Below are 24,759 nucleotides of genomic sequence, written 5' to 3' on the forward strand. Positions count from 1 at the left end.
GGATGATAATAAACAGATTTAAGTCTTGATTTATAAACAAATATAAATGCTCTAGTTTAAAGATATATATTCTAGATTTTAGAAAACAATCTTCACCAAACCTCTTTCAAGTGATGAATTGAAACATTCCTTCTAGACCAACAAAAACAGTTTAGCATTTAGAACAATGGAATAAAACAAGAAAAAACTTCCATCTTAAGAGTAGTCTAGATTCATAGTATTTAGTAAACTTGTCCGTCCCAGTTTTGAGACCAAAAAAAGGACCTTTTCCAGACCAAAAACACGATTTAATATTTAAAACAATGCGATGAAACAATGGAGAATGTCCCTCTTAAAAGTAGTATAAATTCTAGTATTTAGTTCACTTGTCCAGAACATTATTTTTTCTATAGACAATAATGCAATATACTTGATTATAACAAGAAAAAATAAATTTTACATATACCTTGACTGTCAAAAGATGTGTCGCCATATTCTTGTGTGTCAGGTTGAAGTTTACAGGGTCCTGAAAAGCCAGGAAAATTTCACAAAGGAACATCTTCACATTTCGGAAACAAACAAGGTTTTGGAATGGCTAAGATCCCATCATTGTCACTTGGTAAAGAATCTTCAACTTCTAAAACAAAACAATTAAAAACAATTAGAAGAGCTAATTAAAAAAAAATCCAACTACATTTATCTGTTTGTCACGAGAGTTGATATTAATAAGCAGCTCAATAGTGCTGTGTTCTTCGCAGGCTATATGCGTTATTTGCATTTGTTTTTCCCCCGACCAGTTTGTATGGAAGAAGTTGCAATTCAAACTTGTGAGGTGGCTCATTCAAACAGAAAATGAAATTTAGAGAGTCCTTTTTAAGAGTTAAAAAGGACAGGTCAACCAGCCGCCTTTACCACACCCCTTTCAGCTGCCTTGCCCCTAAAAGACATCTAAGCAAAAATTTTATATAGCCATTTTGCCAAAAACTATTGAACGCCGGGGCCTTTGGGCCAAGGGCTGTAAGCAAGGTAAGTTACCCAGGGTTTACAGGTTTATTTATATATAAACCTGTCGGGGTTATATGGGAGATCTTTCCATGAAGGAAGATTTCATGGGGGAAGGGACGTTGCTATGAAGGGGGTGAAGGATTTCCCAACATTACTAAAGAAAGAGATCAGAAATTAAATATAAAAAAAAACAAGTTTTTCAACTGAAAGTAAGGAGCAACATCAAAACTTAAAACGAACAGAAAACATTACGTGTGATATATATATATATATATATATATATATATATATATATATATATATATATATATATATATATATATATATATATATATATATATATATATATATAATATATATTGAATCCTCGGTCTTGAAAAAAGCTATGGGTGTTAAAGTGAAAGTTTTAAAGAAAAATGAAAAGAATAAAGAAAGAGTATGTGCATGAGGGTAGTCAAAAGGGCATATCAGCGGTATTTCAGCAGCAGAATATGGCATTAAATTGAAACTGTCAGGTCTACAACTACTACTACATCACTACTATTGAACTGAAGCGAAACACTCTAGATCCATCTAGATCATAAAAAGGGCGACGGCACAATATCCAAGGTGCCGGTATTTCGTAAGAACTTTCAGGCCATGTTATAGGGCAGGTTAAACTAAACCAAAAGAAAACTATCCCCGTCAATTCTGGTAAAAAATGAGCATCTGCGATATCTCAGGAAGAGCTAAGGGTATTATTTTAAAAATTTCAGGGTATATTAAAAACTATGAGCATGCAGCAATGGCTCTCATCAATGGTTTACTAAATTAAGGTGAAACATTGAAAGCTTTAGTAACTACTGCTGGTACTACAGCTGAAATAAATAAAAAGAGTATATATCCATCCAGGTTGTCTAAATAAAACACATATGGTATTTCAGTGACAGAATAAAATATTAAATTGACAATTTCAGATTAAGTTGAGGGGATGAAAACATAAATCAAAAGACAGATTGCAATCCCGCATAGCCGAAAAGGCATATATACAATATATCAGAAAAAGTTCAAAGTATTAAATTGAAACTTGCAGGCCATGTGGATAGTTATGACGAACTAAAGCAAAAGATAGTATGTGCAGCAAATGTTGCTAAAGGACAACAATACTATTTGTATCCGATACCTCAAGAGCAGCTTTTATGGCATGCTGAAAGGGATATGGAAGTAAAGCAAAACAAACTATAGACATGCAGATGATGAAAAGGGCATATCAGCAACATCTTGGGAACGATTGGGGTTATTAAGTTAAAACTTCCAGCACAATTGAATTGAATTTATTTATAACCCGTTGAAATACAATGATGAACGGAGTATCAAAAAAATAAAAAGAAGAAGAAAAGAAAAAGCAAAAGAAAAAGACGGATAATGACAAATAAAATGAAATTAAAACTCATAGAACAATCGCAAAAGCATAGTAATAAACCAGAAAATGACAACACAAGCCAAAGTAACAAGCACATAGACAAGCACGAATTAAACAAGGATAAAACTTATGGAACAAGCACACAAGCATAATAATAAACCAAACAATCATACAGTATATATAACAAACACAAAAACAGTAAACGTGAAAGACCTATTGTTTTCCATTTATTCCCCTATTGTAAGCTGCAATGCATCTGCCAATGGCAGCATTGGGGTCAATTAGGCCGTATTTCCTATTGGCCAAAGAATTACTTGCCCAGGGAGGGGAGGCTGAGAAGATATTTAGCACACCGGGAAGAAATTCGTCGAAGGGGGTTGGAGTCCGGTGCCGAAAAGGTACGCCAAAAAGGTGCAAGGTATAACAAATTTGGGAGCGCATATGAGTCATATAATTTAGCTAGCAGCTGGAGAATAAAACAAAGTTTATTGGAAACTATGCTACCGTAGGCACTGGACGTCCGGCACTGGAAATGGCGAATGAGAATCTTTTTAGCTGCTTTAAGGGAGTTATCGATTGGGAGGCCAAGATAATTCATTTCCAATTTAAGAGCAACCAATAATCCATTAAGATCAATATAAAATCCTTTGGAAACTGGGACCCAGTTGAATAGCACCACTTCTGACTTTTCAGCATTAAATCTAAGATGTATTTTTGAATACTCTTGATTCAAAAGGGAAAAATTTTTCTCAACCTCCATTACCATTTAGTTGGGGTAAAATACATCATCCGCATAAGCAATAAAAGACACATCTATCCCTTCTATAATACATGAAGAAACTGCTTGAGATTGTGCGTTGAGAATACAGATGTTAAACAGAATTGGGGTTGTAAGGGTGCCTTGCCCTACTCCGCAACGAACTGCTATGGTTATCTTTGTGATTAGTCCATGAAGTAGATTCAACATGACAGTTAAATCATTGTGCATATCACAAAAATCACAAATAACACTGTTACTGACCTTACATTTATACAATTAAGTTGAGGATCTCCGCGTGAATTATCGTATCAAAAGCACGACTGACATCATGGCTCCCTAGACTAAGCGGCTGTCCAGATTTATCAGCATCAATCCGCTGACAGTCACGACCGACGACAGTGCAGTCGGTGCATGAGCGCACCCTATTCCTTTCTGGAACCCAAATTGGTGTGGGGGCATATAGCATTTATCAACCAGCTCAGGCATTATCAACTTCTCAAAAATTTTACAATAAGTTGTAGCTACCGTTATTGGCCGATATGATGAGCACTCATTTAGGGTTTTTTTTTTTTTTTAGGGACAGGAGTAATACTGCCGGTTGAAAACAAGGCAGGAACTAGTCCTTTTCTAAACACCATTTGGAAAAGTAGGGCAAGGTGGGAAAAAAGATAAGGGGTTCCAAATAGGGGGTTTTTGGCGCAAACGTGATCTGTACCTCTTTAAAAAGGTTTCTTAGTTTTACAAATTATATTATAAACATCCAAAACTGATACAGTAAACATTGATTTGTCCCCTATCGAAAGTATCTTTTCGAGTGTAATTTTGGAGGGATTTTCTATTAGTGGGTCTGGTTCTGAAAACTATCTGGAGAGATGTTGTTCCCATAGTTTGGGAGAAATATTAAATGACTGGTGGGGCTTTTGTTTTTGTTCCTGTTTAAAAAATGTGCACAAAAATCATGGGTTATTAAAAATATTTTTATATAAATTGGAAAAAATAGTAGCTCTCTTTTTCTCTAGATATTTTGAAAAACGGCGTTTGCCGTATAAACACATCTGGTTTATGATACCAAGTATATGACGGTCACAATCTATCCTGATTCTTAGCCAGAATTTGCTCCTGTTACAAGCCTCAACAAGTAAAGAATTCTGGGACCAGGCCTTCACTTGGAATTCGACTCGTACTTTAGTGCGAGGGGCAAACTGCTTTTCTGCTTGTAATAAAGTATGTGAAATAAGTGACGCATATATATTTAACTTAATATGATTTTCATTAATTGAAGACGGAACCGAATTCTGGAGAAGCTCAAATGGTATTTTATCTTTGCGAGAATAATATCAATACAATGCTTGTACTGGAGTATATCAATCTTATTCCGTTCTACCACAGTACGCCACTTAGAATCTTGGATTACCCGTGCACGGTTCAATGGAGGCCAAAATATTGAAAGACAACGGCAAATTGTCAGATACTACAAACTCATTAAGCACGCTTACACTTACTTCACGACTGGCATTACTACCGGAAATAAGTATGTGATCAAGATTTGACACTGATCCTGAGGGTTGTATATGTGTAAAATCAACAGATTTCGGAAAAAGAGCACTTTCATTTAGATTCAGGCTAAGCAGCAGAGCCGTACGTAGATTACCAGTCGTATTAATAGGTCACAGTTTAAATCTCCCCAAAAGAAACTATTAGGGTTGCGAGGCTCTAATTTTAAACCGACATTTACCCAATTTACTGCATGCTAGAGCAAACTTCGTTTCAGAACTTTCGTCTCTATAGTCTGTCGGCAGGTATATATTAACAATGACAGTATCACTCATTTTAACTGCAAGGAAATGGTCAGATTTTGCAAACAGTTTGGAGTTAGAATGTCGATCTATTATTATAGCAAGTCCACCTGAGAGGCGGCCTCGTTTTCTGGGCCTTTTAGCGGCTACAAAGTGGAGCACATGTGATGGCACTATATCCAGTAGTTTCATATTATCAGCAGAGAGAAAATGTTCCTGTATGCATATGATTTCTTTAGTAAGGCAAAGTTGTTTCACCATCGTACTGAGATTACCTTTTACGTTCCATGACAAGACGCTCTTTTGAATATAGGGCTCAACCATTTCGAACAGATTGGAATTTGGCTTCAGAGTCTTGTTCAACGGGCAGTTAGCATGGCAGCACGTGTGCTTGATGCTTTGACAGTTCAAAGACCAGATCGGGTTCTGGCATTGGCTTTCTTTCATCACAACCTGGTAATTTTGGGAACAACGGCCGCCTTTCTTGGTAGTTGTGACTTTGTCAACATATGACAGTTTTCGTGACGATTAAAACAACGTTTCGGGAGAAAAATAACTTATTGTATTTTGAAGCGCTCGAAGTCGGTTCTTATTGTCATTTGTGCGGCGGTATCAAAAGTATTTCTACTTGAAAAATATAGCCTGAAGGTGCGTGATTTCCCACATTGTTCGGCTTTCTCACAGCCGGCTATTAATCTTTATAAATCCTCAGCACTAAGAGACTCGGGAATCCCTTTAACTATACCGATGTGTGAGGGAGTTCTGATTTTTGCGCTGGAACCCTGGTTTTCATTATTAATCCCAAGCACCAATTTCTCCGCAGTAGCCTTCTGCGCATTGGCTACCCGCCACCCATTTTTTCCTGGTCTGAGCTCAACCTTAGAAGCATCAAGGGATTCACCACACGCAGATTCTATAAACGCTTTCTGCTCCGATGGGGTTTTCAGTGGCGGAGGGTTTGTAACAATTACTGAGTAAAACAGCTTTGTGGGAGAATTTGGTTGGGCAGGGAAACTAGTTAAAGCAAAAATATTTAAGTCACCTTTGTTCAATCGTTCCAGGAAGCCTTCAAAATGACGGCACATATCATTTACTTTGGTAGTTACGCATGCCCTTATCTCTTCTCCGCATGCAGGGACCTCGGTTGGCTAAAAAATGAAGAATGTAGAAAGTTGACGCTTTTCTTTAGCTGATTTGGCAAAAAATTTAACAATCTCCAGGACATTTTCTTCGTCCTTAAGTGATTTACGGAAGGGGTCCAGTAGGCAATATTTCTGCAGAATCAATTCTTTCGCACTCAATATATTCCGGCTAGCATTGCTCTTGAAACAAAATTTAACACCGCATTCCAAATGATGTTTTCCATATCTATATTTTATAATCATTAATCACGAATATATATCCAAAAATCCATCTTTAGGTTGATTTTTACCAACCTTAATTACTGCATTAAATCAGTCCAAAAAATATAAGCAGTACCAGATTGTGTCAGAATGAAAAGTCACTTAATACTTTCATCCTTTTGATATACAAACAATTCACATAGGTGTTTTCACTTTGAAATCTATTTATCGCTTTGAAATTATTCCAGTTACTACTTTGGCTATTACTGCTACTGTAACTACTTGTGACTATGACTGCAAAAACTTGGACCAGTGAATACAACAGCTACAGCTATTATAGTGATTGCCACTACTATTAAACTAAAATAAGAGTTTAAGGTAATCTAGCTTCTCAAAATGGCATCGATGCAATATCTCAGGAACAAAACATAATATTAAGTTGAAACTTTCAGAAGAAATGCGGGTTATGTGAAACCAAATCAATAGGTAGTATTTGAAATAGCACTGTCAAACACACATATATGCAATAATTCAGGAAAAGCTAGGAGTATTACGTTGGAACTTTCATGGCATGTTTTAAAGGATATTGAAGTAAATCAAAATGCACTATTTGTATCCAAATTCGCCAAATTTTGTATGTAACTCCACTATAAATGATATATCTTTTATTTTTTTCCTAAAATTCTTACGCATTTTAATTCCCACCTCTTCACTAAATCCTGATTTAGTCTATAATGTTTTAAAGATTTGGGTAGTAAAATGGGTAGTAAAAGTGTTTTGTTTTGGTTTCTGTGAAAAAGAACAATTCGCACGTCTCCCTTCTCGATTCACTGTGGCAATTAAGGAAATAATTCATACTATCAAAATGATTTTAAAAATACGATAGCAACTAAAATAATAATTGTAGAAAATCACCATTTTCAGGAATGAATAGAACTAAGGGGGAGTGAGGAAAAAACTTGTTTTCATTTTGATGTCTTTGGTGCCTTAATCATACACTTTTCTGTCACGAAAATGTTCAACATGGCACTCTAGTGACATACTTTTAGAGTGGACATAAGAAATTTCTACCATTTTACAGTACGTTATCAAGGCAAGTCAGATACTTTTCGACTGAACAAAAAGAAAAAAATATAGATGTCAGAAAACTCACTTTCTTTGTCGCAAATATTTGATTCAAGTTCAAATGGCCTGAAATTTTGATTCATTTGTTCAGATACGCCAGGAGAAACCACCAAAGGAGTATCTTTATATTTGGGTGATAAAATAGAGTATTTCTTTCCAACAATATCTTCACTGAAATCTTGGAATATTTCTTCTGCTTCTAAAGAAAATTGAAAATAAATTAATATTAATACCTTCACGAAAGAAACCCTTCGGGTATTATAAGTTACAGAAAAATAAATTATAGAAAGCACATAATAATTATTAAATGGTGCTTCAAAAAATCGAAAAAAAATAATATTAACAAAAATTCATTAAACATTAAAAGATATTACAGACCTTCAGTGTGATTACATTTAAAAATTTATTTGATCTGTTTCAACTTAATAAGAGATGTTATTCTATATGAGATCGGCACATCAATAGACTTCTACAATGTAAGAAATATAACCAGTTTTCTTGGTGTTGGTGACAGCACATTTACCAATTATTTCAAATAAATTTACGGATTTACCAATTTATTTACCGACTGTTCTAATTTTCCAGCGAACATGGCAGCTAAATATCCAAAAACATTTTCTTGATTCTTAAGACTGTCAAAATTAGTGGTTGAACTCAGCCACATCTCTAGGCCTTTTTTGGACAAATATATTTATCCTAATAATTTCTGGTCGGCTTAGTTAAAATTAATGAATTTTATAAAGTTAGAACAAACTCCATTTTATAAATAAATTTCATTTTTTAAAGTTTGGCTTGTAACGACAAATGAAGGTTTTAAGAATTTGGTTTGTAGTGATGTTTCAGTGACTAATCTGTAACGACCTGAAACCTGAACGTCTAGAAGTTTCGAATTGTCATTGAATGTCTGAAAGCAGTTGATTATTAATAACTAGCATGAATTACGTACACAGTTAGAAGAAAGATAGGGTCCAGAAGCCATGGCCCAACTTACCCATCAACGATTTATAATGAAACTCTCTGTCGAATTCCAATTGCACAATAATACAACCAGTTAGTTTCAGTTAGTTTTTTTTAAGCTATTAACACTTATGCAGCTGCAATATGATGGTTTTGTATTTTAATAGCTCTGTTTATGATAAACTCTCGAACAAATTTCTGGGATCAGTGATCAAGTAACGCGATCCCCTTAGGCAGCATAGTGCTTAGTATTATTATTATAAAACAGATACAAAATGTGTATTCGCTATATAGACTCCTTCAGCAACCTACAGTATTCTTTCTAGAACCGAGTGAGAGAAGGTTTAAGAAAAAAGATCATTTTAAGTAAAATCGGTTTATAAAAAAAGGATCAGGTTTAATAAAAGAATTTATTGGGTACAAGCAAGAGTCATTACTCTATTTCTTTTATTTGATTAAAAATGGAAGAACAAACAGACCACATTGCTTTCCTTTAATTAAACAATGAAAGCCTAACCTGAAAATTTGAAGCTTGCGTTAGCCATTCTCTCTGTCCTTTCAAAAATCTGATTCCCAATGAGCTTAAAAAAGAAAAAGAACACACGTATATATGGACAAGTTTTTAGAGTTCGGATAGACCTTAATTTCAAACACATAACCACAAATCTTTTAGCAATAATAATACTGTAATTATTAATGTCAATTTAATTGCTTTCATTCAAAAAAAAATCTCATCCCCAAAGCTACCGGGTTATAACATAGAAGAGGAACAGTCCTATCGACTGTTATGTCACTAAATAGTTAGCAAGAAACAATTTGATGAAAAATATGAAGCTGTGTGTTTTGTGAACTTCCGTCATGTTATAACCTTGAACAAAACAAATTCTAATTAACTATGTCCCTCGCCATTCACCTTAAAACACCTTGAAAGTTCAACTTAATTCCCTAACCCACTCCTGGGATATCATAACCATACCTTCTAGACAATCTTGGATGCAAATAGTTTCTTTGGACTTAGTTCTAAAACCCCTTAACCCTCTTCAAAAATTCAACTAATACACTAAGCCATTTCTGAGATATTCCGATACGTCTTTTTGTCAACCTGGATGCACACAGTGTTTTTTTATTTAGTTCATCATCCCCTTCAATATGCCCATAAAACTTCAAATAAATACCCTTAGCCATTCCTTAGTTCAGAAATGTCCTTTTGACAATCTGGACGCATGTTGTCTCTTTGATTTTGTTCAATACCTTCCTCAACATCCCTTAAAAGAAATTAAAGTTACTGCATTAAGCCAGATAATAATTACCTTTAGCCTGATGTAAAAAGTGCTGTTTACAAAATTCACCATCCCCAGCATGAAAGACATTTTGACAACCAGGATTAATTTAACTCATTTGATTTAGTTCAGTATATTTAGGTGTATAATAGCAGTAGCGATGGCAATAACTTAAGCAGCGTATAGCATCAATTGCAGTTCCAAGTAGTCACAGTCACAGCTTGGTCAAAGTGATCTAAGACTTGAGAGCCTAATTAGAGTAAAGCAAAGACAGATAGTCTCTGTGAGAGGCAAAGATCGCAAAAATTTTTCAGATTTGTATAAAAAGAGTTTTAGGGTGGTTTATCATCCTAGGGCACATAAAAAACACAGTATGGGTATTTCAGATAGTCTATCAGTTCTTTGAGCCATTTGAAAGCAACTGGAGACCAAAATATGATTCAAAAATACATGACCAACTATAACCACAGGATGTACAGGCGACTGGGCAACTGAGATTGTTTATATTATATGGACTTTGCCAAGTAGGAAATCCCACTAGAATCTGCTACGGCAGTGACCATGATTATTTGCAGCAACAACTGAATACCTTTTCACTAAATAATTATTTTCTAAAACGAAAAACGTCATTTTTCTATTTTGGCAAGTGGAATAAAGTTCTTTTTACAAAGAAGATAGCAAAGACAAATCAACTTGAAAAAAGGCCTCATATTTGACAGACTGGGCATTGTTTTAGTCCCATGGTTAATTCTGATGAACAGCCCCTATTTGTGATTTTTGTTGTTTCAACCAGACATTTATTTTTTGTGAACATAAACAGATGCAGTCATCTTTAACAAATCTCAGTGCATATCTAAAGATAGAAAGAGAACTACCAGTTAGGGTGAATCGGGGAAAGTCCAACACCTTAAAATGTTTTTTTTTGTTAAATTGACTCTCAAGATTTTTTTTTATGAGTATCTCATATCATCTTCTATCCACCTTTTTTTTACAGCAGTTTCCCGTATTAGTCACTTTCTAATTTTCCCATATACTGTGATTGCAACCCATCACCAGGTCTCAAAGTTGGTGCAGTCTTCTATGCTGGACTTACCCCAGCTTTGGGGGAACTGCAACGTATCCTACTAGGTTTTTTCAATAATATGTCAAAAATAATGTGACTTCACCATCTTATAGGGCATCAAGGAATCACTATAAGTCCATAAGCAAACAATTTTTATGTCAAACTGACTGGCATCAAAAGGCCAGACCATACTTTTTTCTGCTGCTGTGGGGTAACTCCGACAGTCTCGGACTTACCCAACAGATAAACGTTACAAGTATCATAGCCGAGGTGCACAAATCACTGAATGTAAATGATTGCTTGTATTTAAAAAAGAAAAACATATCACACAAATTATGGTTTGACTTCAGATACAAAAAGTTACTAATATATGTTGTAGCTTACGTGTATGGGCATAAAACAAAGATCTACTGACACTTGCCAGTAACTGCCTTGTACGATACAATAACCTGACGGAGTTGGGGTATTTCAAATGGTCCGGTTCCCACTAAGTTTACTGGTCCTGCAAAAATGTATTTGTCATCCACAGTATCAATATTGTCTTTCTGGCCAATTGAAAGAGTAGGTGGCAAGGCTCAAGCAGTGAAGAAACTTGAGCTTAACTTTTCCCTCGTCAGGAAAGTCTAGAACCCTTCCTATGTACCAACCTTGTTCGTCATTCCTGGCATCGTATCTAAATGCATAGTACTCATTTAGCTTGGGAACAATCTTTTGCTTATTGGGTGTCTCCTTGTCATCACTGTCACTTTCTTGAATAGTATCTTGAATACTCTGCTCATCCTCATCAGAGCCAAGTTCAAGGCTGATGTCTGATTCGGTATCACCCATATCTCTATTGGCTTCCCTCTTAGGAAGAATTTTTTTTTTCGATTTTATACCCTTCCCATCTGAACTTTTCTTCTTCCCTTTGCCTTTTGCTTTCAGATTTTCTTCCCTCTTAAGCACCTCTAGATGTTCTTTTGATGTTATCACTTCTGCCTCTCTTGCAATTTTCTTCCGTTTTTCTATTCCTGAAACTGATGGTAGGTCGGGCCGCTTGATTGAGTCAAGAAGAATCTCTTCAAAAGTTTTTGATTGGTTGCCAAGCAACTTCCTTGGACTAATGGTAACAGAAAAGGTAATTTTTTCTAGTTCAGCGTTGACGGTGGTTGTGACTTTAGATGTGCCTGAATTTTCCTCTTGCTCCTTTTTCATTTGTGCATAGCGTCTCAACTTGGTGGGTTCAAACTTTGTCTGGTCAATTACGGATGGGTTTACTCTCATTGGAACACTCAGATCAAAGATTCCAGTTGCTTTGAACAACTTTTCGATCAGACTAGGAGTGAGATAGGTATCCCATACCTTTGATAAGAGACATACAAAATCCTTCTTTGACAGAATGTTGCCAGGGTGCTCCCTCTGCCATTTCGAGAGATTCTGATCATAAGACGTTTTCATTCCCTTGAAAACCACTTTATCGAGAGGTTGAAGCATGTGGGATGCATGTGGAGGTAGCTTGAGAATTGTCACGTTATTTTCGTTTGCAAGTTTTGCAAGAGCAAGAGAAAGATGTGAGCCATGTCCATCTAAGATGAGAAGTGCCTTTCCCTTTACATGAGGAAGAAACTGGATTTCAAACCAGTTCATAAAGAGATCAGACGTCATCCACCCTTTATTGGTAGATGAGTAAGATGCACCAGGGTAAGCTCCATCTACAGGTATCCATGAGGTCCAGGTATTCTTTGCAGAGAAAACTATTAAAGGTGGGAGTTTTTCTCTGTTTGCACTGATACAAGCCAGGACAGTTGTATTTTCACGTCCATTACCACCTGTTCTACGAGTGGCTGGTGAGCCTTTGGCTCCAGCAACTTTTGTGTTGCCAGGATCCCTGCAGAAAGATATTTCATCCAAATTGAACCAGCATTGGAGCTTGTCAAGAATATCCATCACCGTGGTAGTTTCATGCAACAGCTCATAAAAACCATACATTATGAAGGGATCAGATTGCTGCAAAAGTCTTTTGCTTTCTAACCTTTCTGGTTTCTTTAGTGAAATTTTGTTTCGGCACTTGAACCCCACCCACCAGTCATGACCAGGTTTGTTGTCCTTAAATCTAGTTTGAACTTTGTTCTTGAGGAGATAGTCTTGGACTTGGTCAAAAAATTCCTGCTTGCTGAGACCTATGCCCCACTTTTCAAGTATTCGGAGACCCTGAGCCATATCCTTTTCTATTTCAGCAGGAATTTCTTGGCTCCTCCCTCCACCAGAAACTGTTTTTTTTACTTGTGTCTTCTTCATAAGATGGTCATGCAAGGTAGTGCACAGTATTTGAAATACTTTCGAAGCCTGTAGCATAGACATTCTCTTTGAAGATATCTCTGCTAGCGCGTTTTGTAGCTGAGTTGCATCATATGTTCCTCCAACCCCGCGTTGTGTTTTCCGAACATAATTTCTAGGCACCTAGAAAAGACAAAGGAATTATGAATGAATGGATGAATTTATTCGAAGGGGAATTATGAATGAATTGATGAATGTATTCAAAAATCTGTCACAAGCAGGTGTGCAAAAAATTCCAAAACTGCCAGTAGCAGAATTCCAAAAGCTGCCAACACTTTAGCAGCAAAATCCGTGTTTTGACAGCTTTTCTTTGAGCAAAAAGTATTTCTATAGGTAAAATTTGCAGAAAAGTAACAAATGTAACTTAGTATAGCTTGTGGTTAGAAATATCAATAGTTTTCTGAATCATATTTAATCATATTAAAGTACTGTCTCATATTTATTTTAATACTGCTAATGGTGTATAGTATTTTATATGTAAAAAGGGTATTTTCAGAAAAAATCTGCCAACAATTTTGATACCTGCCAAGTAGCATTTCTACTTTGCTACACTTTTTACACGGCAGGTCACAAGTAAAGGTTAAGACGAAAAAAAATTACAAGGGATAAAGATAAATAAAACCAGGCACAGAACTGCAATACATGAATGATCAACACAACACTACTTTCCATTAAGTAAGTAAAGCCATCTAAGGATGGTTACTAGCTTCAACCCTTATTATCTAAAGCTTAGAATCTGTTCTACCATTTAAAATATCCATCTTTGGTAACATGGGGTAAGTCCGACACCCCAGCCAAACTTCCCCGTAGGGGGTAAGACCGACATGTCGGACTTTCCCCAGATGGGCTTTTTTGGGGGTAAGACCAACACCCCTCTTATCTGTTCAACTAATAACATTAGCTTGTTTTAAAAAATCAAGAAGATGCTCCTGGTCTTCTAGTTTCTAAGAAAGGAAAAAAAAATTCTCGCTCTCTCTTACTTTATAATCTGCATAAGTTAAAGTAAAGTCACTTACCTGTGTTCCTAAAAAAACGCCGTCCAAAAAATTTCAAAACCCTCTGAATAGAAGGCGTGCTAACTCTGCCGGAAGTTGATGGCACTGTTGCCTACTGCTACTATTATGGAAGAAAATATGAAAGCCTCCCACAGATACAATGAACCATAGACAAGTTGAAGGCCGGTATCGGACTTACCCCACTGTCGGACTTTCCCTGATTCACCCTATCCAAAAGAATAAAGACCTGTTTCAAAATAAAAGCTATGATCAATCTTGTGCTTTGAAAAAAAACTATGAAAATAATAAAGGAAAATAAATGCTCACTTTTTTACTGTAATAATAAACATTTTCTCCATTATCTTCAACCTGGTTAGAACTATTGTTCTCCCCTTTGTCAATATCTACTGAAAATTCATCTTTGATTTGCTGAAAAAAAGATCCAAATAAAAATGAATGTTATCCAAGGATCAATATAAAGAAAAGGGCAAAATTTTATCTATCACCCAAATTAGATATTTTATGAACTGATAGATGAACTTTCAAACGTCATGAGATTTTTTTTTTCTTCTATTGATTTTACTTGATCCTGTTCAGAAGAATACAGGTGCATTCGGATAGGTCTGTAGTTTTATTAAAAAATGTATAATATGAATATCTTTTTCAAATTAATTATTGTGGATGAATATAGCCTAGTTATTCTAAAAAATACTTGATGTGACTATCTATGCCTGAGTAAATTTACCAGGACAAATCTACCGCAAAGAAATGAATAGGTAAGTTTGCGAAATCCTTATTTTAGAATATTCTAGGGTATGAAAATAAAAAACTTTAAAAAAAAGGCCCGGAGATTTTGTAAAAAAAAAAAAAAAATAAAGTCCCAATTCCAATATTAAATAAAAAATGGGTAACAGTGACTTGAAAAGGCTGTTTATTTGAAATTTTAAGCTATGTGGTGGAAAGATCTTCTGATAGATGTGTAACAGAACTATGAAAAAGGTCGTACCTGAGAACTATAGTGTATACTAAATTCCTGAACTAAAAACAGTTTCTAAAAAACTTAACATTGTAAACTTATCAAAGTTTGACAAACTGTTAAATCAGGAACCTAGGAGGAAGGAAGCTTTTTGTTTTATCTTGGATTTGTTTTGAACAATTGTTCTTGATTAATTTGTTTTCTTCAAAATGTTTAAATATATCATGTTTTGAAATGTTTGTCAATGTTAATTTCCAAGCAAAAATAAGTCTATCTTGTTATAAAAAAATACTGAAAGATTGTTCAATACTTAAACTATGGTTTAGTATAATTTGTCAAGGTGGAAAGACTCAGATGAACATGGAGTATCTACAGGATTTTTTTTTCAAAAAGTCAATAAGCCTTGATCTTAAGTGTTTTTAGAGAATCTTTTTTTTTAATCTGAGGACCCTACCCTCCCATCTTACATCTCAGACCATTCCTCAAAATTTAAGGATTCAATTTTATTCTAATCAGTGGTCTAAGGACTTTGATTAACACATTATTAAACTCCATTATCATAGTCTTCCAGGAAAAAAAAATTTAAGCAGTTTTGGCAAAAATCAGGAAACCCTAAGATAGCCTAAAGGCATTTTGAACTAAACCAAACCAGAGTTTGAAAAAAAAGAAATGTAAGACCAAAGAAGAAAATCAGACCTTGCACTTTTTGACTGTTACAATAACAAATTTCTAACCAAATATATTTTTCAGGTGGGCCAGGAGATTATAGTGTCTGGGTATTACACAAGTATGTTCATCAGCCTAGTATGTTCACAAGTACGCTCATCAGCCTTTCAACATCAGCCTAGTTCCTTCTGAAATTAAAATAAAATTAAAAGCATAAATATATTTTGGTAACTTGACATTGAATAAAGCAAACTTCAATAGAAAAACTTACAAGTGAATTGCATGCAGCAAAATCTCTTTTATACAAAGAGGAACCAGTTTCAGCAGCATAATTTATCATGTTATCATTTGGGGTATCTGCTACGGGATATTCTAGATTGTTGGAAGAATCTTTGGCCAAGAAGCTGTTTTCAGAGTATGAATCAATTCTATTTCCATCTACACTGGGCTGAGTCACTTGAGTGTTCTGGGAGGGATAACTAAGTTTCTGTGCACTATTAGCTGTCTCATCAGGATAAGCAAGACCCTTAACTTTGAGCATTTCGGCCACTTTTACTAATGAACTAGTTTGAGCTGGTGGAACAGTCACTTCACCTGTGTACATAAATTGCACCAAAGCTAGCAGATCATGAAATTTCACATCCTTTAGAATAATCACAGGATGGTGGTGTGAGATCCCTAAAAGCAGGGTTTCAAAGTAGGAACTACAACATGAGAGAACAATTCTGTGACATTTGATGCTTTGACTGTCACATGATAGGGTGACATCTGTGAAGTGTTCACTGTTTAATAGAGATAAAAAAGCTCCATGAACGACATCCAGGTAGCTGTTCCACTTTAAACAAAATTCTTTTTGCTCCATTTCAGGAATAGTGACTAAATCCTTGAATGACACAAACTCACTGAAATAGAATGTAACACATAAATAAGTACTCCAAATCACAGGCATTATAAGTGCTAAATGTAAAACTGTAAAACTCTGAAAGAAAATACTCTGCAATTAAAAATTAAAGAGCAACTCTATGCATGCATTTGTCTTTCAAAGCTCTAAAATTCCATTTCAATTTATAGATATTTCTTGCTTAATAATAATTCTGTTTCAGTGAATGTTGAACAATCTGCTTTCATAGATTATAACAATTCTTAAATCAACATTGTACAATTTAGTTTTTGTTTGAACAACATGAGACTCTTAGATTTAACCTGAAAGCTTGAGACTCATGCTCAGTCATTGTAATGTGATTACCAACCATATTTCCAAAACATTTTAGCCAAATTACATTTTAGCTACTGTAGGCTAGTGAAATTCCTAAGCAAAGTTTTTTCGCAATTTCAACCAAAATTTATCCCAAAAAAACGAAAAACAAGTTTTTTGCTCATGCCTGTCTTTCAGTAATTAAGCATAATCCAAGAACCGTCACAGTCCAAAAAAGAAAAATGATATTGGAGGGTAATTGAATGACATCAAAAGGTAGAAGGCTAAATTTTAGAAACTCGATATACCAATAAGCAAGGGAACTGTAGGCTAAAATAGCGACTAAGACCATAATGCCTTTCCATAACAAACAACAAAAGCATGGAGAACAATAGGGAAATACTTTTGCGAGACAGTAGAGAAAATTTGAATGAATATTTCGGCCCTATCTCCGAGGGCCGTTTTCAGCAAGACAAAAATATATAAAAGAAAAAAGACTCACAACAATATGCGACCAATAAAACCAAAAATTAATTTTTTGTTTTTTTCAAAGCAGTCCAAGCATCCTTACTTCAGCAAGGTAAGGATGTCATGGTTGAACTTTGCTGAAGTAAGGATGGTAGGACTGCTTTGAAACAATTTTAATTTTTGGTTTTATTGGTCGCATGTTGTTGAGAGTCTTTTTTCTTTTATATATTTTTGTCTTGCTGAAGACGGCCCTCGGAGATAGGGCCGAAATATTCATTCAAATTATCTCCACTGTCTTGCGAAAAGATTCCCCCATTGTTTTTTGTGCCTTTGTTGTTTGAACTGTAGGCTTCTGCTATATATAACCAAATTACATTTTTGCTATTAAAGTAAAATTCCTGAACAAAACTTAGTGGTTTATTTACCAGATTTTGATGGAAAAGCTGCAAAGCCTTATAATTACATTTTGGTTCATTGAACTAATCAGAGAAAAGGTTTGTGCTGTTAGATAGCTGAAACACAGAATTGCTTAAGGATTATACTGTCTCAAAACTTTTAATGCAGACATATTCTGTGAAATTTAGAGGCAAAAATTTGTCAGTTTTGAATTAAACCCTGGGCTGTAGCCAATTGTGGTTTTGGGCTGAAGCCTTTATGTGCATAAATAATAAATATATTTTGAGCATATATGGCCAAAGAAAATACCTTAGAAAAGATAAGATTATTATTCTTCAACAGGTAATGATGTGCTTAAGACTCATAAGCATATTCTTGCAAGAGATTAAAATTCCACAGCTAAACTTTGGCATAAGTACAGCTACATAGCTTTCTTTGGTATAAAGCATTATAAATTTTCAACAGAGAACAGTATTTGTCTTAAGATTTGAAATATGCTAAATATATACATACCAGATCCTTTTCTTTTTAGTCATGAAATAGTGTAAATAGTTTTGAAGCATAAACAGAAGGAAAAAGAATGAGTAAGGTAGCTAACTACAGATTTTGAAGATAATAACAAGTCATCATTTGCTTGAAATTTCTGTGACCTGGTGTATACCCTGTTGGATGTTCAGCCACTTGTTCTGTGCTAAAGCTTGTTACAAGCTTTCAGAGTTCTTTCAGCAATGGTTTCAGACTGCTTCCTAGTTTTGCTTTTCAGTTCTACCTTTTATTTTTCAGATATTATGAGCTATTAAAGTTTTACTGCACAGCGGGAGAAAAAATGGCAGAAAAGAATTGATCCTACAAAAATCTGGCCTACCGGACCCCTTCCGTAAATCAGTTAAAGATGAAGAAAATGTCCTGGAGATAGTGAAATTCTTTGCAAAATCAGCTAAAGAAAAGCGTGAACTTCCTACATTCGTCATTTTTTAGCCAACCGAGGTCCCTGCATGCGGAGAAGGGATAAGTGCATGCGTAACTACCAAAGTAAAAGATATGTGCCGTCGTTTTGAAGGCTTCATGGAGCGACTGAATAAAGGTGACTTAAATCTTTTTACTCGAACTAGTTTCCCTACCCAACCAAATGCCCCAACAAAGCTGTCTTACTCTGTAGCTGTTACAAACCCTCCGCCACTGAAAACCCCATCGGAGCAGAAAGCGTTTATAGAATCTGCGTGTGGCGAATCGCTTGATGCTTCTAAGGTTGAGCCCAGACCTGGAAAAAATGGGTGGCGGGTAGCCTCTGCGCAGAAGGCTCCTGCAGAGAAATTGGCGATTGGGATTAATAATCAAAACCCGGGTTCCAGCACAAAAATCAGAACTCCCTCACATATCGGTATAGTTAAAGGGATTCCCGAGTCTCTTAATCCTGAGGATTTACAAAGATTAATAATCGGCTGTGAGAAAGTCGAACAATGTGGGAAATCACGCACCTTCAAGCTATATTTTTCAATTAGAAATACTTTTGATACCGCCGCACAAATGACAATTAAAACTGACTTTGAGCGTTTCAAAATCCAATAAGTTATTTTTCTCCCGAAACGTTGTTTTAATTGTCATGAAAATGCCAATATGTCGACAAAGTCAAAAATACCAAGAAATGCGGCCGTTGCGCCCAAAATTACCACGGTGCGACGAAAGAAAGCCCGTGCCAGAACCCGATCTGCTGTTTGAATTGTCAAAGCACCAAACACACATGCTACCATTCTAACTGCCCATTGAACAAGACCTTGAAGCCAAAAAGCCAATCTGTTCGAAATGGTTGAGCCCTATATTAAAAAGAGCGTCTTGTCATGGAACGTAAATGGTAATCTCAGTGCAAAAATCGCCGTGATGGAACAACTTTGCCTTAGAAAAGAAATCATATGCATACAGGAACATTTTCTCTCTGTTGATAATATGAAACTACTGGATATAGTGTCATCACATGTGCTCCACTTTGTAGCCGCTAAAAGGTCCAGAAAACGAGGCCGCCCCTCAGGTGGATTTGCTACAATAATAGATCGACATACTAACTCCGAACTGTTTGCAAAATCTGACCATTTCGTTGCAGTTAAAGCGGGTGGTGTTGTCATTGTTAATGTATACCTGCCGACAGACTATAGAGACGAAAATTCTGAAACGAAGTTTGCTCTAGCATGCAGAAAATTGGGTAAATGTTTGAGTAAAATCAGAGTCTCGCACCTCTATTGGGTTCTATTGGGGGACTTTAATTGTGACCTATTGAAGTGATAATCCAACGGCTCTGCTTCTTAGCCTGATTCCAAATGAAAGTGCTCTCTTACCAAAATCTGCTGATTTTACATATATACAACCCTCAGGATCAGTGTCAAACCTTGATCATGTGCTTGTTTCCGGTAGTATTGCCAGTCGTGCAGTAAGTGTTAGCATACTTAATGATGTTGTAGTATCTGACCATTTGCTGCTGTCTTTCAGTATTATGGCTCCATTTAACCGTGCACGGGTAATCCAAGATTCTAAGTGGCGTACTGTGGTAGAATGGAATAAGATTGATATACTCCAGCACCAGCATTGTATTGACATTATTCTCGCAAAGATGAAATACCATGTGAGCTTTTCCAGAATTCGGTTCCGTCTTCAATTAATGAAACTCATATGAAGTTAAATATACATGCGTCACTTATTTCAAATGCTTTATTACAAGCAGAAAAGCAGTTTGCCCCTTGCACTAAAGTACGAGTGGGATCCCAAGTGAAGGGCTGGTCCCAGAATTCTTCACTTGTTGAGGCTTGTAATAGGGCCAAATTCTGGCTAAGTATCTGGATAGATTGCGACCGTCCCGGAACTGGTATCCAGATCCGTTTATCCACCAAACGCCGTTTTTCAAAAGAGTTAGATAAACATAGAGCTACTATTCGTTCCAATTTTTCTGAAGAGATTTTTAATAACCCAGGACTTCTGTGGAAAAATTTAACACAGAAACAAAAACAAAAGCCAAACCAGTCATTTAATATCCCTCCCGAACTATGGGAACAACATTTATCCAGAGAGTTTTTAGAACCAGACCCACTAATAGAGAATCCCTCCAAAGTTACACTCGAAAAGATACTTTCAATAGGAGACAAATTAATGTTTACTGTATCAGTTTTGGATGTTTATAATATAATTCGTAAAATTAAGAAACCTTTTTGAAAAAGTACAGATCACGTTTGCGCCAAACACCTCATATATGAAACCTCTTTTCTTTTTTCCCACTTTAACCCTACTTTTCCAAATGGTGTTTACAAAAGGAATAGTTCCTGCCTCGTTTTCAACTGGCCTTCTTACTCACGTCCCTAAAAGAACTAAAACCCCAAATGAGTGCTCATCATATGGGCCAATAATAGTAGCTAAAACTTTTTGTAAAACTTTTGAAAAGTTTATGATGCCTGAGCTGGTTAATAACTGTTAGATGCCCACACACCAATTTGGTTTCTAGAAAGGAAAAGGTTGCGCTCATGCACTGATGGCACTGTCGCCAGTTTTGATTGATGCTGATAAATCTGGAGAGCCGCGTATTCTAGGGAGCCATGATGTCAGTCGTGCGTTTGATTTGATAATTCACGCGCATATCCTCACTGGATTGTATAAACGCGGGGTCAGTACCTGTATTATTCGTGCTTTGTATGATATGTATAATCATTTAACTGTCACTATTAATCCGCCTCATGGAGTAATTACAAAGATAACCATGCCTGTTCGTCGCAGAGTAAGGCAAGGCGCCCTTACATCCCCAATTGTGTTTAACAACTGTATTCTTGATGCACAATCTCAAACAGTTTCTTCCTGTATTTTAGAAGATAGATGTGTCTCTTATTGCTTATGCGGACGATGTCTTAAACCCCAGCCAAACGGTACTGGCGTTTGAGAAAAATTTTTCCCTTTTGAGTCGAGAGTATTCAAAAATAAATCTTAAATTTAATGCTGAAAAGTCAGAAGTGGGGTTAAACTGACGCCCAGTTCCCAAAGGATTTAATATTGATCTTAATGGATTATTGGTTGCTCCTAAATTGGAAATGAATTATCTTGGCCTCCCAATTGGTAACTCCCTTAAAGCAACTAAAAAGCTTCTCGTACGCCATTTCCAGCTCCAGACGTCCAGTGCCTACGGTGGAATAGTTTCGAATAAACTTCCTTTTAATCGCCAGCTGCTAGCTAAATTATATAACTCATATGCACTCCCAAATTTGTTATACCTTGCACCTTTTTTGCGTACCTTTTCGGCAACGGAATCAAAGCAACTCCAACGAATTTATAACCGGTATGCTAAATATCTTCACAGACTTCCCCCCTGGGCAAGTAATTCTTGGGCCAATAGGAAATACGGCCTAATTGACCCCAATGCTACTATCGTCAGATGCATTGCAGCTTAAAATTGGGGAATAAATGGACACCCATGGTGGTCCCTATTAAAACAACAAGTACTTCACGTCTATTATTCTTATGCTTGTTATATAAACTATATCGTCGTTTGGTGTATTATTATGCTTGTGTGCTTGTGCTATATGTTTTACCCTTGTGCAATTTTTGCTTGTCTATGTGCTTGTTACTTTCGCTTGTGTTGTCATTTTCTGGTTTATTACTATGCTTCTGCAATTGTTCTATGAGTTTTAATTTCGTTTTATTCGTCATTATCCGTCTTTTCCTTTTGCTTTTTCTTTTCTTCTTCTTTTTATTTTTTTTTTATACTCCGTTCATCATTGTATTTCAACGGGTTACAAATAAATTCAATTCAAATCAATTCAATTATTACTGATGATATTGATGTGAGTTGGTCTAATGTGAAAACTGAAATTTGGGATGCTGAAAAGTCTTGCACCAGAATTAATGGGCAAAACCAGCCTAAAATTTACCTTTTTGAACTACTGAAATAAGTAAGTTAATTAACAGAAATAATGGAACATGGAATTGCCAGAAAAAAAGAAAGAAAACCTTAGGAAATTATCAAGTCTTCAAAACTTTTCATAACCAGATGACTAACCAAATCAAGGAGATGAAGAGAAGGTTTGAGGAAAAACTGGCTGAGGATGTTAGAGACATCTTGAAGCAAAATAATCTCTTGCACAGCTCGCTGCATGGCTTTCAATCTAGAAGATCTGTTGATACCAATCTCCATGAATCATATGACTACATCACTATGTTCCTTGATACAGGGGTACCTGCTGACATGCTTCTACCTGACTTTTTTATAGGTTTTGACAAAGTTTGTAACAAACAACTTACAGTTGAGCCTGAAGTGAAATCCTTGCTATGGATCCTTGATCTTCAATCTCTTTTCTTTATCTACAATCTCAATGAAATCAGTTATGTAATGACTCTGGTAACTGCATTCTTTCTGCATCTAAGCATATTTTGAGTGGACTTCCTCAGGAAAGTGTTTTGGGTCCTACATTGTTTATTATCTTTATCATGGAGTCTCTTTCCACCATCAGTAGTAAACTAATGCTCAATACTAAAATTTACAGCTTATTGGACCAGCTATGTCATACCCTTCTAAAAAATAATCTTGGACTGTTTTGCCATTGGGCTGAGGCTTGGCTTCTTGAATTCAGTGTTGCAAACTGCCATGTCATTCACTGCAGGAAAATTAATCCTTGTTGCTCTTATTTTTTCTCAGTCAACCCAATCTCCTGTGTGAAGAATGAGAAAGATCTTGAAAATTGACATTAAAAAGAAAATTGACATTTTAAAAAAATCCAGTATTCAAGCTAATAAGTCTGCTGCTGGTGAAAGTTCAACTGTGGGACTGATTAAATTAATCATTCCCACTTTCTCCACTAAAGTCATCAGTCTGTAGGGTAAAGGTACCAAAGATTCAACAGTTTTGCAAAAAAAACAACAGTTTTCTACTCCAGAAGTCCTAATTTAAAGACTTTTGGTTTGAAAAGGGTTTCAGTATGTACAAAAAACCTCTAGGAATCTAATTGTTTGATGAAAAGTTTGAAGTTTTATCTGAAAAAGGTACAAAACGTTGATTTTCCGAAATTAGAACATTTTTACCAACAAGTTTAATACAACAAAAAAGTTACCTGTTTTTGATGCAAGTCAGAACCAAATTTGACATGTGTTGAAATACTTGCGGAATACCTGTGGGCGGAACCTGATACATTTGACAGGTGTCAAAATACTTGGGGAATACCTGTGGGTAGAACCTGGTGTATTCAACAGGTATATTCTTGTTCCTTTGTTTCTCTTCAACTTCATTTAATGTATAAAAGTATAAAACACAATTCAAAACGTAGAAGTAATAAAACTAACAAAATTGTTTCAAGTATGTAGTATTTAGTATAACAAAATTGGTTAAATCATAAGGAGTGTGATATTGTGACCTAGATCACATAAATCTTTTTTTTAAGTGTTACATATATGAAACAGGAATAGCATCTACAAACGCTATCTGGAATGGCCCACTTCCTGTCAGTTTTAATGGCCCAGCAAAGGTTTGTTCATTGTTGACAGTGTAAATATCATCAACATTTGGCCATTTTAAACTGTGATCTGAGATTCTAATCCACTTGAAAAATTTTAATTTGAACTGCCCTTTGTCAGGAAAGTCCAGAATCTTACTGACAGAATATGGCAGCTAACTCTTTTTTGTCACTAAAGAAAATTGCATAGTATTTGTCAAGCTGTGGTTCAACTATGAACTTTTTGGCAGTAGCTGGCACCCATAAATCCAACAGCTATATTTTGACACCAATTGTTTCTTATCTCTTGTACATGTTCAGTGAAGTTTTGACAGAGTCACCTATATTTTGACAGGGCCTGTTGCTGTCTGTCAAAAATTTTGACAAGGTTGCTACAAAATATTTGCAAAAAAAATAATCAATTTATAGAAGCCATTATCTACGTTTGAATTTGACTAAAGGAACATTTTTAGTGTGCCTTGTATTCCACTACATTAAATGTGAATTTTCAACACTTGGCACCTAGTTTAAACAACATAATATTTGTTGCCATTTTTTTTTTTTTTCAAGAAAAAGCTAATGTGA

The sequence above is a fragment of the Artemia sp. Qi Xiang Cuo genome, chromosome 13 (genome assembly GCF_049724085.1).
Source record: "Artemia sp. Qi Xiang Cuo chromosome 13, ASM4972408v1, whole genome shotgun sequence".
Taxonomy (NCBI): Eukaryota; Metazoa; Arthropoda; class Branchiopoda; order Anostraca; family Artemiidae; genus Artemia; species Artemia sp. Qi Xiang Cuo.